Source organism: Mastigoproctus giganteus, chromosome 2 (assembly GCF_048544385.1).
Source record: "Mastigoproctus giganteus isolate SK-2022 chromosome 2, ASM4854438v1, whole genome shotgun sequence".
NCBI classification, from domain to species: Eukaryota; Metazoa; Arthropoda; class Arachnida; order Uropygi; family Thelyphonidae; genus Mastigoproctus; species Mastigoproctus giganteus.
In genome coordinates, this window is record NC_143576.1 from 138,157,932 (window position 1) to 138,164,117 (window position 6,186).

Sequence of the window (6,186 nt, forward strand, 5' to 3'; positions counted from 1 at the left end):
GGGAAAGTTTGTATCGGTTACCTGACGATCTTAGGATCGCGATATTTAATTTCGTAACAGTTTAATAAAAATACGAAACAATTTAATTTGTGTTTACGATAATTTTATTTTAGCATTTATGTGAATGACCGACAGATGGAAACAATGCAGATAGCTACGTTTTGACCCAGATTTTCCGATATTCCGATGTAGTTCATGTTCTACGTAAGATATATGTCAAATTTATAATTAGACAATCGTAGAACAAATCAATTTTTGTTCGGTAGGGAATGAAATAAAATTTGCTCGGGCTTTCGGTGTCTCTGGGCAAGAGCTCCCCCTGGTGATGGGTTTAATAAAGTTCACATAGCTACTCGTAAGAGATTAGTTTTGAACTAGTTAACGTAATGGTCCTGCGGCGAACTAACCCTAGTTTAAGTCTCTAAACTGTGTCATGGATTGGGTTCCTTTTTTTTTTTTTTTTTAATCGGTTTGCATTTCTTTACTCGGAATGAATAAAACTCCCAAGATGAATAAATTTCGTTTTGGTTTCTCCATGATTTAGGGAAATAACTAGGGATTATTATTTTATTTTATGCAGAAATGTCTATTTTTATTTAAGGGGAAATCTATACAAAAGTTTTAACTGACATGAAAAATAGAAGGCCTAATTAAAGTCTGGAATTCCCTTTCGGTGATTTATTGCTATGACTCAGACACTCCGGAAATATTAACCCCAAAACTTCTCAATATTGTCAGTCAATATTACTGATGCAAGGAAAAAAAATTATTTGCAAACAATCGCACAGGCATGCGTATAATCGGACTTATGTTGATATATTTTCACTCGAAGTGGTTTCAGAAATCAGATCTTGAAGTTGTGTATTCCGCACGATTTATTTTATATAAATGAAGTTATCAGTTTTTTAACTTTTTAAAAAAAAGAGTTGTCATTTATAGACAGATTAAGATAATTTAGTACTAATTTTTGAAAAATCCGACTTTTTTTAAATCATCAGTGGCTTGTTCTGTGGGGCACTGATCGGGGGGGGGGGCAGTACTTCTCTTTTTAGAGACGTTTTGCATTGTTATGCAGTGGTAGCTGCATAATTTGAAAGATTAGTAGATTAAAAAGGCTGGCATAAAAAGGAATTTCGTCTTTTTATTCAGTTTTGTCTTTGTAAAACACTGACATTAAGTAATCTTGTCGAAGGAGCATTAAACTCCATAAGATGTAGAAGGAATATAACAAGCAATACCTTATAATCTCCGGAAATTTATATCCTTCCGTTTTTCGAATTAGTATAAGCGCCAGAAGTATATACCGAATCCTGAGGAGAGTGTGGTGGCTGAACCGTTGGGAAATGAATCCATTCATCATCTCGAAATCTATTATTCTAGTCAAGTTAAGCAAGAATCCTTGGAAACCCGCTGTTCTCGGAAAAAGCCTGGTCACACTTGCGAAGCTGCTGACTCGCTGGATTGATACTCATCCAGGGAAGATATCACCTCACTCCCAAAATCAAGAAACAGAAGCAGTTAGAAAGAACACACCTCCCACTCAGAATGACGCTCACCAACCTGGACTCATTAAGAGGGATGTTTATAAGCAACACCTTCCAGCATTTCAACACTTTACAAGTAAGTTCGAAGACAAAACCTATAGGTGCCAAATTCTAGATCAAATCACCAGAATTATCATAAAAGACTGTACTTATTTTATATCAGTAAATTATAGTACATAAACAATATAATGCAATAATATACAGGAAAACATTTCCTATCTAGTGTATTAAACTACTAAACACTATTCAACATCTCTCAAAATATGGAATTATTTTTAGAGATTGGAAATGAGACTACATATTTGCGAAATGAACAAGGAAGATTTTGGGAGGTTAGATCTTTTTGCAGATAAGTTTGACAATTCATGATGTATTCAGTAGTAAGAAAGGCTTGGGGGTGGAGGGCCCATGCTGTAAAAGGTAATGCAATTTTGGATATGCCGTACAAATAGCAAAGATATACTCAGCTCCTTGACATAACATAGCTTCAACAATGCCACCCGCATACACACTACTTGGACTCCCTCCACTCACTATCTGGAAGAGTAGAAGCAGCGAAATTATACACCAGCTGATCCGGAAGCCTCCGAAAGAGTTACGAATAGGTAGATTGGATCTCGCCATGATGTCCATCATAACCTCAAAGGACATCAATCATACTTCATGATGGAAGAGATGTGGGGGGGTTGCTGGAGTTTTGCTCTGGAGACTAAACATGGGTTCCGCCACTTCAAGCCTCTAATAAGCAAAGTGGTAGTATTGCACCGGTTGATGAGAGTCATCCACAACCTAGTATTGCCTCGTAACACAGAGGGGCGGCATTCCTAATACCTCTTGTGTTTGGGGTTTTCATAAAAAACAGTATTTTCTCTACTGGGTTTTCAGCTGTTATACCATTAGGTACCTACCCATAGGGCCAAATAGCTCTGAAATGTTATTGACTGAGAATGAGTAACAACAGTCTTCTCTATTTTAGGAGACCTCATTTTAGGAAGGATGTAGATTTACTTGAGCGGGTACAGAGAAGGGCAACAAGATTGGTGAGGGGAATGAAGGGATCCTCTTACCAAGAGAGGCTTAAGTTCTGCAAATTGCAGTGGCTGGAGACTAGGCACCTGCGCGGTGATCTGATTGAGGTATATAAGGCCTTGAATGGATTGAGCACGCTGAATTCTGATGGGATCCTTCCACTTGTTCAGATTACGAACCTAAGGGGGCATAAATTCAAATTAAGAAAAGACAGTTGTAGAATAGATGTGCGGAAATTTGCCTTTAGCCAGCGGGTGGTTAATTGCTGGAACAAACTTCCATCTGTCGTTGTGGAAGTTGATAGGTTGAATAAATTTAAAGAGGAACTGGACAGGCATTTGGAGGGAATGGTGTGATTTTTTTTTTTTTTTTTTTTTTTGGCTGATGCTGCATAAGCTCATACATTTGCTTTCTTGCATCACATGCCACTACTACTACTACTATTGGGGAAGCGTTACTTTATTCGATGTACAGTATAAATGAGTGAGTGTGTGTAAAATGGATGCGGCACCTTTTCCTTTCTTCCGTGGTAAACTTTGGTCGCCTACTCTTTTTCTTCATTATTTTGAGTATCTTGAGAATCTGTATAAAATTGCATGCTGTAAATAATCAGGTATTTTCACACCCTCCTAGCCCACTGGCCTTTACAGGGGAGGGTGAACCAATGGAAAATGAACAGATGGGGAAATGAATAAATTAACTCCCACACTTGAACCTGTATAATGCCCCATTTTATATTTGCCACTGTAAAATGTTTATGCCGTAGTATTAAAAATAAAGTCAGGAAACTGCTTCTAATGTCAGTTTTTTCCAATACATTTGAAATATGGTACAAGTTATAAAATTCCGCACTTAATAATATTTAATTGTACCTCTAATTTTTTCTGATCCGCTAAATCAAAAAGCTAGGACACTGCTGATCTTAAGGAGCAACTTTTCAGTAATATACACACGCATTGAACTCCTGATTTTAAGTTGACTTCTTTAAGGAATTTCTAAATGTAGTTTAAGGGATACTGTAATTTTTGGCATTTTTATGGGAAGGAGGGTTGTATAACGATCTTTGCTGGCTGTTTATTGGGTAAATCCTCTCCATCCTGAAGAGGATGGAGAGGATTTACTCCATCCTCTTCAGGTCTCCTGCACAAATAAGGTATATATATAAAAATAACAATCACATTACTCTGATTGCTCTTTCACACCACCAGTGAGGATAACAGCTATGCAGGAACCACGTCAAAGGACTATGGACGTGTACAATGGCAAATGTAAAACCTTTTCCTGAATATCAGGAATGTCTCCTAATCTTATTAATATAAAAGAATCATCCCTAATTACAGTATTTAGATGCTGTCAATGTCGCATTTCTTCTTCTTAAATGAAATTATAGGTCAGTCAGGTTGCCTAAGGATGCACTCTGGATGATAAGTTCTCCTTACAGCTTCCTGCTAATCAGAAACGCGCACACTCCACTGTGTAAGGCGAGTCTCCCTATTACTTGACAGGTGTAGTGCTTTCTGACGTATCATTACTGCAGCAGACTCACCAGCTACCTAATTAGGATTTCATTTCACTTGTCGATATATCACTGGTTTTTCCTTATTGCTGGAATTTTTCCTCAGGATTTCCAATTCACTGAGGATGTCTGTAATAACCTTTCTTCCTTCCCTAAGAGGAAAAAAACTGGTTTGCGATCGGTTATCCTCCAAGCCTTTTGTATGTACTGTATTAGAATCTGAAGTATTAGTCATGAACTTTGAATGCAGAAGTGGTCTATTTTTATGTTATATTGTTCTTTAGGGGGGAAAAAGGATGGAGAAAAAATCAAAACGAGAGAGAGAGAGAGAGAGATTAGAAATAAATTCTTTGTTAAATCAGTAGAAGCGAACTAGTTAATTTTTCGATCACAGAATAATTACGTATTGAAATGGAACTCCATGATGTCAACCATATCATATAGGACAGCCCCTGGGTAGGACTAAAGGGACTATAGCCCTCCTTACAATCAAAATAATATGGATTTTTTTACTGCTACATGATTAAACTGATGATTCCCGGAACACTGCTTTAGTTCCTTTCCTTTGTTTTATCTCCTCCCCCTTCAGAAAATTCTCGGACCATCCCCTACATGTCAGTTTTGTTGCGATTGGACCCACAGTAGCCCTTAGAAAAATTCTTTGGCCTTAATGGGTACCGACTTACACTATACACAGTACAGAACACACATTTATATATTTATTTTTTAATGGTTTTCCCCTCTTTTTTAATTCTTATAATTTTCTGTATAACTGTCTGACATGCATGACCCAACAGTAAGTGTTCGTGCGCTGAGTATCGACAAAATTATACAAGGAAGCAAGCTTATACAAGCAACTTCATTTGCCCATCCGTTATAATAATTTGTTCAGATTTTTAAATTAATTAAAACTGTCCACTTCCATAAAATTCTCTTCAGCAAGTGGGAGTTGATTCCAACAATAAATTATTCTCTCTGGCTAAAAGAAAATTTCAGCACATTATCCCGCAGTAATAATTTTTCAACTGAAATTTATGTCCCCTTCGTGAGTCATCTGAGAAAGAATAAAGATTCCATCTGCACGTAGATTACTCAACTCTTTTAAGACCTCCAGTCTGGTCACAATACAGATGAATATTTTTTCATAAATTTTAATTTAGAAATCAGAGCTATCTTGGTAAGACTACTTCCCTTTTATCTCCTTACCAATAGACTTACATCCATCCTAAAAATAAGGTTTTCCAACCTGTATCCAGTATTCAAGATATGGCCTAACTTTTACAGAATTGGATAATCATTGATTTACTGGTATAATGATAATAATACATCAGAAGCTAAGGAGGAAATACCAGTTGATTAAAGAAAGTGTACCGTATTACAAATATGAACCCCAGACTGTATTAAAGACTTCAACCGGCAAGCTGTACTGGGATCGTGCCATAACAACGGAGAAAGAAATCCCGCACAACAGACCGGACATCACTCTTGTCGACAAGAACGAAAAAGCTACCTATCTGATCGACACAGCGGTGCCCAACTCTGGCAACCTCCAGAAAACACAAGAGGAAATTATTAGGAAGTACACAGACCCAAGACAGGAGATCCAAGAGATGTGACATATGCAACAAGTAACCATCACCATCGTGCTACCCACCGGGATAGCCAAAGATACTGCACAACAGCCTAGCAGCAAAAAAGTCAACAATCTAGCAGCACCCAGAGAACACCTACAAAGAACAAGTAGTTCGCAATCCTGAACACCTGTAGGATAGTCAAAGAGTTCCTCAACCAACGGTAACACCGGACGTAACAACGACCCGGTGTACTGATATCAGTACCTGTCAAGAGGTGGACCCCACCATCAGGGAGAAATAATAATAAGAAGAGGAGGAATCGCATATCTGAAGACTAAAGACCAAGGTGTTAAAAACTCGTCGAAATTCAAGCGGATCACCTGTCTCCCAAAGATGTGCAAGATCGTGATCAGCTGCATAACCAACAAGATATCAAACCACGTGGAGAGCCAGAGCATCATGGCCGAACAGCAAAAAATCCCAAACTATTATTTTTAGGCCACCTGAATAATTAAATTCATCT